The following is an 11,419-nucleotide window of genomic DNA, read 5'->3' on the forward strand; positions in this document are numbered from 1 at the left end:
CCAAAGAATTAAATCCCAAAATGCTTTGATATTCAAGGACCAATTGAACACAAATAAAGCGTAACACCAAACATCGTAAAACGCTGTAATTTGTAGACAAGATCATATATAAACATGCAAGTATGCAATATGAGATATTTGCTGGAACAATCGTGTATAGAGTCATTTCCTCTATAGTCATACATCCACACATACATACATGAATGAATACATTTCGAAACAGATGGTCCTATGACGCAAGCATAAGTATAATTGTTGGTTGATATGAGTACAATTAGAACATGAGTCATCGTTTCATTACCAAATTATTCCTTGAAAAGCCCCTAACCCCCCCCCCCCCCCCCACCCACCGCCCTCCTCCGTTGTGGCCAACAATATGAAAATGCCCTTATCACTTAAGATAAAAGTAAAAACAAGAACCAAATAAGTATGTATTGTTTCAGAGTTTTAAACCAATGGTCGTTTTGAACTATAACGATAAGAACCGTTCAAGATTTTGAATTATGTAATTGGAAACAAGGGTTTATGAACAAAGAAACACACTCAAACACACACACACACACACACACACACACACACACACAGAGAGAGAGAGAGAGAGAGAGAGAGAGAGAGAGAGAGAGAGAGAGAGAGAGAGAGAGAGAGAGAGAGAGAAGATGAATGGACCTTTCCATTTGTTGCAACTGCCACCCGCCTTTCCTCCATCTTTTGTCACCTGTAGCTCTTAGTAAACCTCTTAGGAAACACGATGCATATTAAGGTATAACGCATTTCCCAAGAGATCATGCCCCCCCCAAAAAAGATAAAAAAAAAAATCCACACTGTATGTCTGTTCTATTTGTATCAAATAAAATATATGACCACTTACCTTTATGTTGTTGACTTCTGCTGTGCTAATTTCTTTATTCCTTTTAACATAAAGATAAAATTTCTGTTTTAATCACATCAATTTTACTTTTGTTATCTTTAAAAACAGTGTTGACATTGACTGTTTATATTTCCGGCTGTTGCTAATAGTTATTCTGTAGGTGTTCAGGAATGTTGTGTTGATTCTTGTTTATACTTTCATTTCTTTAATAGCGTTTCTTTTTCATTGTTTCACCCTTTTCATGATTATTGTAGTTTTTATGTTCCATTATCTTCAATTGCTCAACTCTTCTGTGATTTGCGGAATTTTCTTTTCAAACGAACGTAAAATCATATGAATTTGGTGGTTTTAACACCCCACAGTACCAGAGATGTTATTCTCTCGTTAGGGTCATGGTGATCTATTGAAAACGTCCCTGTGTGACGGGCCGAGAGAAGATTGTGAACTCAAAGGCAGTGTGAAAACAACTGAGTTAATTTATTATAGAACACTCTCCTTCATATACAAAACCTCATGGCAACAGGAAATTACATGTTCGAGAAACAGACAGTGTTACATTTGAGCCGTTGACCACCTGCTCGAGTCACTCTGGGGTCACCAATGTGACGGTGCCGAGAGAAAGGTTGTGAACTCAAAGGCAGTGTGAAAGCAACTGAGTTAATTTATTATAGAACACTCTCCTTTGTATACAAAACCTCAAGGAAACAGGAAATTACATGTTCGAGAGACAGACAATGTTACATAGGAGAAACGCAGACATTTTTATTCTGGTTCTTTTTAGTGCGAGGGAAGAGCGAAGATACAAGCATATTATATACAAAATGAATTATGTACGATCGTGTGACACACGGTTGGTACACCTGCCTGCCGATCTGCTAGACTTGGGTTTAAGTCCCGCTTAAGCTCAATAATTTCTTGTAGTATCCTCAACCTCACCATCCTTGTGAGTTAAGGATGGGTGCTTTGGGGAGCCTGCTGAGTCCTTTGCAGCCATTGCCTAGCACTCCCTGGTGCCAGCTTGGCTAGAGAAGGGACTTGGGCACTGATCATAATGTATATATGGTCAATCTAAATGTTATTGTTATGCTAGCAAGGTCAATGTCACTGTCCCTTGTCTCTCCCATTCATGATCGGCCTTTAAACCCTAAACTAAAAGGAGTAGAAATCCTTATTGTCGTTGGCATCAGGATGGGATAACCTCACTAATGAGTCTACAACCCTTTAATGGGTGTCCCTCTTCCTTATATCCATTGCATCAGCTTTCTAGAGAAACATTTTGAAAGTAGCATCACTTACTGATATTCGTCTTTCATTGTGGACGATGTTATGTCTTATAGGATATATTGATGCTGATATTTACACCCACATATTATCATGTGTGTTTTATACAAGTTACGATGCAAATTTTTAAAGGGGTTTATAATCCCGTAGGACATAATTACAGAAATACTTGTCTTGTCTCTATAACTAAGCAAGAGCCATAATTCTTTTATTCACGACAAATATCCCATAGACAAACACATGCACATGCAATGAAGGCTGGATTCAGAGAGAGTCACAATGACAGACGTTGATGATATTTCTTATAATGAAAACTGTATAGTCTTCCTCTTATCTTCTTTCATCTCTCTTGATTCTCATTATTTTCGTTTTGCAATTTGTTCATTGAATGTTCCTACGGACCAGGAGGCAAGAAGGCAAGGAAGTTATTGGTATAGCAGAGAGAGAGAGAGAGAGAGAGAGAGAGAGAGAGAGAGAGAGAGAGAGAGAGAGAGAGAGAGCTAATTACCTTTAGTTTATTTAATGAGATTAGATTTTCTGAGACGGATTTAATAAAGAGAACATGTTATCTCATTATTCCTCCTTTGAGTGATAGAAGGATCGAAGGATATTATAGTTGGTGACTGAGAAACGTCTCTCTTTAGTGATTCCTTCATGACCAATGAAGGAATACCATAATTGACAATTGGTGTCAAAGTCTGATTGATATTTATTGCATATCAAAGGAATCAAGAAACACTTTGTAAATTCGAGGAGGAGATTTAACCATCTTTTGCTTTTGATATTATTATGCAAAGTAGTTTCATAAATAGTGGTTTATAATCCTTTTTTTCTAGTTCATTAGAAAAGTTTTATCTGTTTCAGTAACTATCCTTTTGATTTAGAAATAAAAAGAGGCTTCAGAAAATGAATATATTCTACCTGCACAGAGGATGAGGTTGCAAACTCCACCCCCCACCCCACATACCTTTATTGCCGCTTTCCCACAATGAAAAGGATTTAGTCATCATCAATTGTTTTAGTTTATATCCTTCATCAATAAGATTCTCTTAGAAAATTTATGTTGATCTTGTAAACACGTAATAGTTCATTTACGTTTTTCCTTTAGTGTGGTGTCTACGTGGAGGACAGTAAGCAGAAGGAGGGGTCATAATAAACACCTCTCCCCACCTGCCCAAAACCACCAGTTATACCATAACACACAGACACACACACAGAAGAAGTATCAGTTTAAACATATAAGAAATAACTCTCTCTCTCTCTCTCTCTCTCTCTCTCTCTCTCTCTCTCTCTCTCTGTTAGTCTAACATCACATATTATGAAAGTGTATGAGAGGGTAATAAAAAAGAAAATAATGACTCATTTGGTTAAAAATAATTTGTTTAATATAGGTCAACACTGTTTTGTGCCCTGAAAAAGTACACAAACCCAACTGATAGCACATTATGAAAACATATACAAAAATATGATAAATGAAAAAGACACAGATGTGATCTATCTAGATTTGGCAAAAGCCTTTGACAAGGTAGACCATAATATATTAGAGAAAAAAAAATGAGAGAGCATAATATTGTGGGAAAGATAGGAAAATGGGTAAAAGAATTCCTGTAAAACAGAAAACAGATAGTGGTTGCAAATGACGAGAAATCAGATGCAGCTAAGGTAATATCTGGCGTGCCACAAGGTACGGTATTAGCTGCACTGCTGTCTGTTAGTATGATCTCAGACATAGACTGTGATATTGAAAACTCTGTAGTGAGAAGTTTCGCCGATGACACAAGAATAAGTAGAGAAATTACTTGTGATGAAGACAGGAACTGACTACAAAGAGATCTAAACAAAATATATGAATGGGCGGAGATAAATAGGATGGTATTTAACTCTGAAAAATTCGAATCAATAAATTATGGAAACAGAGAAGGGATGGTATATGCATACAAGGGACCTAATAACAAGACAATCACAAACAAGGAAGCAATTATAGACCTTGGTGTAATGTTAAATAGGAATATGTTATGCAACGACCAAATAGCAACACTGTTGGCTAAATGTAAAGCTAAAAGGGGAATATTATTCAGACACTTTAAAACAAGAGAAGCTGAACACATGATTATGCTTTACAAAACGTATGTACGTAGTACACTCCGGTACTGCAATGTGATATGGTACCCACACTACCAAAAGGATATTGCACAATTAGAGAGTGTACAAAGGTCCTATATTGCTAGAATAGAAGAAGTTAAGAACCTTGACTACTGGGAAAGAATGCAATTTTTAAAACTATACAGTCTAGAAAGGAGAAGAGAACGCTACATAATAATACAAGCATGTAAGCAAATAGAAGGAATTACTGAAATCATCATGGATATAAAAATATGAGAAAGAGCAAGGCGATGTAGATTAATAGTGCCAAAAATATACAAGGAAAACTAATTAAGGCGCACAGGACATTAATCCACTACGCACCAGCAAAGATAATGCAGCGACTATTTAATGCGCTGCCAGCTCATCTAAGAAACATATCAGGAGTGAGTGTAGATATGTTTAAGAATAAGCTCAATAAATACCTAAGATGCATCCCAGACCATCCAAACTGGAAGATGCAAAATACACCGGAAGATGTATTAGCAACTCTCTGGTGGATATACGAGGTGCCTCACACTGAGGGACCTGGGGGAACCCAAACATAAAATAAGTCAATAAGGCTCTCTCTCTCTCTCTCTCTCTCTCTCTCTCTCTCTCTCGGAAGCGAAGCTTAAATTCTGAAAGCAAATGAAAGAAACAACAGTTATATATCCATATCTCTCTGCATCTTATATGAACACTTACATAATTAGAAAACCAATCCATACATACATAGATAAATACAAACGCAAGAGTATACACACATGCATCCATTAGTTAAAAGAATGTATACGTGGATGCATCAATTGAAATCAAGTGCTTGCAATCCGTTGGATTTGAAAAGGTGTTGTTTAGAAGGAGTTTATTGACGTTTTCTTCTGTTGACTTGCAGCAAACTCTGACATCTCGAAGAAGAAGAAGAAGAAGAAGAGAGAGAGAGAGAGAGAGAGAGAGAGAGAGAGAGAGAGAGAGAGAGACCCACAGGGTTATGTTAGTCACCCAGATGTCACATTAGTTATTTAGCAACGATTGCATTAACATAACTTTAACCTGCTTATAAAAGCCATTGAAAAATTCCCATGTGTTCAAAGAACAATAATTCGTCAGTGAAGCATCTATGAAAAAGCTGGTGGCACACTATGGGGAGCTCTCTCTCTCTCTCTCTCTCTCTCTCTCTCTCTCTCTCTCTCTTGATAGAGAGTAGTACACTGTTGTTTATACCCTGGTGATCTGGTATGCATATTACTGAACATTCCTAAAAACACTATTAAGGGGCCGTGTGCGATGTCCTGCATTTTTCCCCTACTGATTCACAATTAAACAAGGAAAGTCTGTCAAGGGAACTTGGCCCAAAAGGTGTTCGAAGGCAACTTGCCTCAACGGCCAAAACTTGAGTGAGTCCTGAGGACAGTTGTAGTTAGCAGAAGAGTCATCTTTTACAAACTTCTATTTACAGAAACACAAGAAACAATATCGATGCAAAATTTGTTTGTTTCTGCATTGTGGTTTCTTCTTATGATTGGTGTTATTTTTGTTGTTGTTGTTGTTTTTGTTTATGCACCTAAATCATAATCAAAGAGAAAAAACAACAACGATAGGACGACGGTAGAGACTGTGAGCACCAAATCACCATGATGCTAGGACAGAGGCACCTTTAATGAGCCCGGGCTGGACGACGGTGAAACTGGACTTTAAGTTTATTACCCGAAGCCCATTAGTATGATTAGGCTATACATATAATAAAAAAACTATGCGAATATATATATATTTTCTTAACAAATATTATCATTTTTATCACAAAGATTCTTATTATCAATATATTCTTTGTTTGCATCTTTGCAAAAAGAGGATTTGGTTTCACCAAAAGATTGTCATCTTTTTCTATGCATTTCTGCAGAGGAAATTTGGTACACGAAGAGACAGACAGACAGACAAACAGACAGATGGGACAAATCAATATTCACAATGAAGTGTCGAAGGAAAAACAAAAGAAGGAATACGACATCCCAGTGTTTTCCTATGCTTTCCTCTACTAACATGTTTTTTTTTTTTTTTATTCACTCGGATTGCCCCTCCCGTCTGACTCCGTAAGCTATTTTGACTTTTTTTATGCAGTTTTATTTATAATCACAAGTGGGTAATGTAAAGGACTTTGATTATTTCCAGTAATTATATTTCACTTATTATCCTTATGTCAACATTAAATGCACCGAAAAATTTCTAAAACCAAACCAATCTCTTATCTGAGTGGGTAGAATCTTATCCACGATCAATTATTATTCTCTGTCTGTCATGACTGTCATATGTAAATTAATGCTTTCTTATTTACACAAGGAAATGAAATCGTCTGGTCCTTAAACGAAGAAGAAATGCAAGTAAACAGAATTAGAGTAATCATCCTAGTAAAAATGAATAAGTTGTTTCTTAAACATATATTTGATATTATTACTCATTGATTGATGAATTTCATTACGAAAACTGATGGATGGATTGAAAGATGTAATGTTCACCAATGAATGTCGTCTGTGATAAGGAAATGAACGAGATAATTCAGAGAAAGAAACTAATGAGTCTTCGTTACCTTCATAGGGGAACAATATGCTCATTTTGGGATCTGATAATCCAATGGGGATTATCGGACTTGATAAAAGAGAGAGAGAGAGAGAGAGAGAGAGAGAGAGAGAGAGAGAGAGAGAGAGAGAGAGATAAAAGTTAAAAGGGTAAACACAATAGAAGAAACTTTAAATTACTTATAGTTTGAATTTCTTTGATACTATCTTCATGGTATATGCAAAGGGTATGTATCATGCAATACTCTTATTATATCAGTTATATATCATACTTGAATAGAAAAAATCTGTATAAAAATGATGAAATATGAACGAGGATACTATTATACATTCATATATACCGTAACTTTAATGAAACACAGGCACCTAGACTCAATAATCTCTCCCTCTCTCTCTCTCTCTCTCTCTCCTCTCTCTCTCTCTCTCTCTCTCTCTCTCTCTCTCTCTCTATATATATATATATATATATATATATATATATATATATATATATATATATATATATATATATATATATATATATATATATATATATATATATATATATATATATTATATATATATATATATATATATATATTGATTAATTATGAAACTACCTATTAAAACATGTTCTAGGTATATTGTTAATTAAAGTTATAAAGCTCTTGATAATCTAGCTTTGTACGAAAGTATCAGAACGTTTTGTATCTGAGGACTGAGGGAGACCTGTAATAAATACTTTTTTTTTCTGTTGTATAAGGATAATACATTGCTTGCTTTTCCCAGGATAACTGATAAGACAAAATGATTTATCACAAGCACCAATCATTAAACAAGTTTTTCATACGGATTCAGTATGAAATATAATGACAACAAGACTCAATTTGCAATGAGCATACTCTCTCTCTCTCTCTCTCTCTCTCTCTCTCTCTCTCCTCTCTCTCTCTCTCTCTCTCTCTCTCTCTCTCTCTCTATCTTGTGTGTGACTTTGTATGAATATGTCTCCATTTAACTGAGCCTACTTGTTTATTAAAAGTCTTTTTCATAGTTCCTTATTCTAACAAATTCTTTTGCCCAATTCGAAGTTCATTTAAATCCATCTTTAAAAATAAAGAATTAAAGGCACCGGAATTTACTTGAGAATTTATTTAATATAGTAAAGAATTTTTCTTTTTGAAAGTGACAATTCCCCAAGAGGTAATAATCCATTTAATGCTGATGTAGAATTTCCATAATCACATCGGAAAACCATATTGCCTATACAACCTTCATTAAGGATTATTATTTGTATGGGGTCGACGCTATGGGAAAAATTAAAAACTTATTATAGGTCTATGGGTTTTCGGTGAAAGTTTTTCAAGAGATTGAAATACATTATTGATATCAGTTTCTAAAACATAGGTCTATTTAACAAACAAAAACTTTCTTCCAATTCTATTTTCTCTCACTGAATTGGTCAGATCCTTCCTTCTCCGTCCAAAGGGTTTCCTTCAGAGTGTCAGTAGAGTCAGATGGAAAGGGATAGTGCCAGGAAACCACACTGAGCTTCTCTTAACCTTAATAGTGAATCTTTAGTTTAAAAATCATAAAAATAAAATAGATAGGTATAAGCGTGTACAGACAGATTTGCATTTGGCAAAGAAGCTAAAAAGATACTATAATAACGACAAATCCTTGTGATGAAATAAGTAATATTTATAACAGAAAATACACTGCGTATATAAATGGCTAATATACTCTATAAGTAACCTAATACTAATAGTCTTAGGGTAATAATATCCAAGTTTAGAGTTACCGTCGTCTAGCCCGTGTTCTACAGGTGCCTTTGTATGGCCTCCTTGTTTGTTCCTTAGAAAGCGATTGATGTTTAACATCGAAATGAGATCTGATTAGATTTACTTCATTAGAGTTATTACAACAAAAAACTAATAAAACATTTGAATTTGTAATGATTAATTATTAACTAAGCATTTTCTTCCTGCACTATTACCAATGTATTAGTTTTAGCTGTTAATTACTTATAAAGTATTATATCTTTTTTACACTTACATAATTATTATAGCTCATTACTTTATACATCACAAGGGACATTAACCTTGTCTCTTCGAGCTAATTTGGAAAGGACCTGTCGAAAATAAGCAGAAAAAAAATTTAAGATCATCCGGTGCGTGTCTCCACTTGCATAGTCGAAGCGATCAACCCTTCTTTAATCCCTTCTGAATATTGACATCAGGATCTTTATCGTCTAAAACGACAAAGGTCAGACAGCAGAGCACATATCTCTCGGAAGACCTTATGAACACATTTCCTTGACTGAATGACTGACTGAGTGACTGACGCTCAATCCATTCTGCTTCATATTCAATCACTTCAAAAGATCTACTTTCATTCAAATCTCGAAAAGCCTCGTTCAGAAAAATATCTAATGAAAGTTACACGTTATTCCACACTATGAAAAACAGAACAAAATTACTCAAATATTTCTGGGAAGAATATTGAAGGTCTTTGGGTTACCTGTATGGGGGCCTATTTCCACCATTTATTGATATGCTAATTCTGATAATAAAGATGAGGGAATATTTACTTGTTTGTGCAAAGGAACAAGATAATTTTTATGGACATGTTTATCACTTGGTAAATCAGGTAAACATGATATGGAGAATATTCTCTTGGTTGGGAAATCAATTTGATATCTCGAATTGAAAACGCAACGAACAAACAAGGAAGGATTTTGTGGAGATAGGAATAAAAACACAAGCTCGTTATACAAAGGTACAAATGTAATGAGTCTGAAAGCGACTGAAGTGATGTAGTTTAAAGTTTCTAAAAAGGAAAAAACAAAACAGTTATAAGCGTACACATCCAGATTTGCATTTGGTAAAGAAGCGAGAAAGGTATTCATATTAACAGCATTAATCCTTGTGATGAAAATAGAAATATCTGTACCAGAAAATACATTGTTTATTCATATGGTTATCATATTCTATATATTTAGCCTTATACTAATAGTCTGAGGGTAATAATATCCAAGTTCAGATTCACCGACGTCAAGCCTGAGCTCCTTATCGGTGCCATTCGGTAAATGATTTCCACCGTCTCTACATTGCTGTAGTTGTTAAATGTTATTTAGGTGCAACAATAACAACAAAAACAAAATATATCACAAGAATAAACCCCAACGAGGATACGAACTTGAATTCTATTAGAGCTGGAATCCATTCTGGAGTGAGGCGATGATATCTCTTGTGTGTTTGTGCAAATACCTTTTACAGTCTCACTTGCAGATGACCTTTGCAAAAGATGGCTCGACGTTGATGATAACTGTCCTCCGTCATTGAGAAAGTTTCAGGTGGTGAGACAATTAACTTTCGAGCAATGTTTTGGTCCAAGTTCATCTGAAGGACTAACAATGTTCTATAGTGTTTTATGGACAGTTCGATATTGTGTATCTCAAAACACCCAGATTGGATAAGAAAATGCACGGAGTCAGAGAGAGAGAGAGAGAGAGAGAGGAGAGAGAGAGAGAGAGAGAGAGGAGAGAGAGAGAGAGAGAGAGGAGAGAGCTCTTTTTGTATTGCAATGAGCTTCCAAATAGAGGACTACAATGACAAATTATATTTTTTTTCTTGATTAAAGGAATTATTCAGTTACTCTTATCAGAGTACAGCTGTCTTAAGGTTCACCTTATTCCCTTCCCACTTCCTTTGATAATATGCAGACTTTGAATGCTTAGGAACAATCAACATCCAGATGAAGACTTTTTTTTCTAAGCAAAACTTTCTACTTCAGCAAAACTACAATTCCTCAACTTCAGTTTGATTCCTCATAAGCCTTCTCGCTAACACTACTAAATCCCTTTGATCTTCAATTAACAGAAAATATTTCACCTAATTCAAAACCTCAAAAGTTTCAGAGATCGAACTTAAGATTTGGATCATGAATTTCTTACCTTAATTAATCCTCTTAAGAGGATTAATTGAGGTAACACATTCATGATCACAATCAAATACATTCAATAGAAAACTTATAACTCTTCTCTCTCTCTCTCTCTCTCTCTCTCTCTCTCTCTCTCTCTCTCTCTCTCCTCTCTCTCTCATTTAATTAATCCTCTTAAGAGGATTAATTGAGGTAACACATTCATGATCACAATCAAATACATTCAATAGAAAACTTATAACTCTTCTCTCTCTCTCTCTCTCTCCTCTCTCCTCTCCTCCTCTCTCTCTCCTCTCTCTCTCTCTCTCTCCTCTCTCTCTCTCTCATTTAGGTTCGTAAATCCTGAATCTTTGTTTAATATATAGATTTTTGACAAATTTACTTTCCTTCCAACTCCTTCTAATAATGATCTATTCAAATGAAGGACCAATAATAGTTCAAAAGACAATAGTTTGATATCAGCAAAGTAATGATGAGAGATATATCTAAATTGAATGGATAATTTTTCCATACTTTCGTAAGAAATCTGTATCACATTGAAGGAAATCTTGGAAGTTTGATTAGAAAGTAAAATAAAAGAAAAACCTTTGAAATCCAATAAGGAATGAGTTAGTTATGTCCACTACAATAAGTCTGACCTGAAGGTTTTCTCGGGTCC

Source organism: Palaemon carinicauda, chromosome 25, assembly GCF_036898095.1.
Source record: "Palaemon carinicauda isolate YSFRI2023 chromosome 25, ASM3689809v2, whole genome shotgun sequence".
Lineage (NCBI taxonomy): Eukaryota > Metazoa > Arthropoda > Malacostraca > Decapoda > Palaemonidae > Palaemon > Palaemon carinicauda.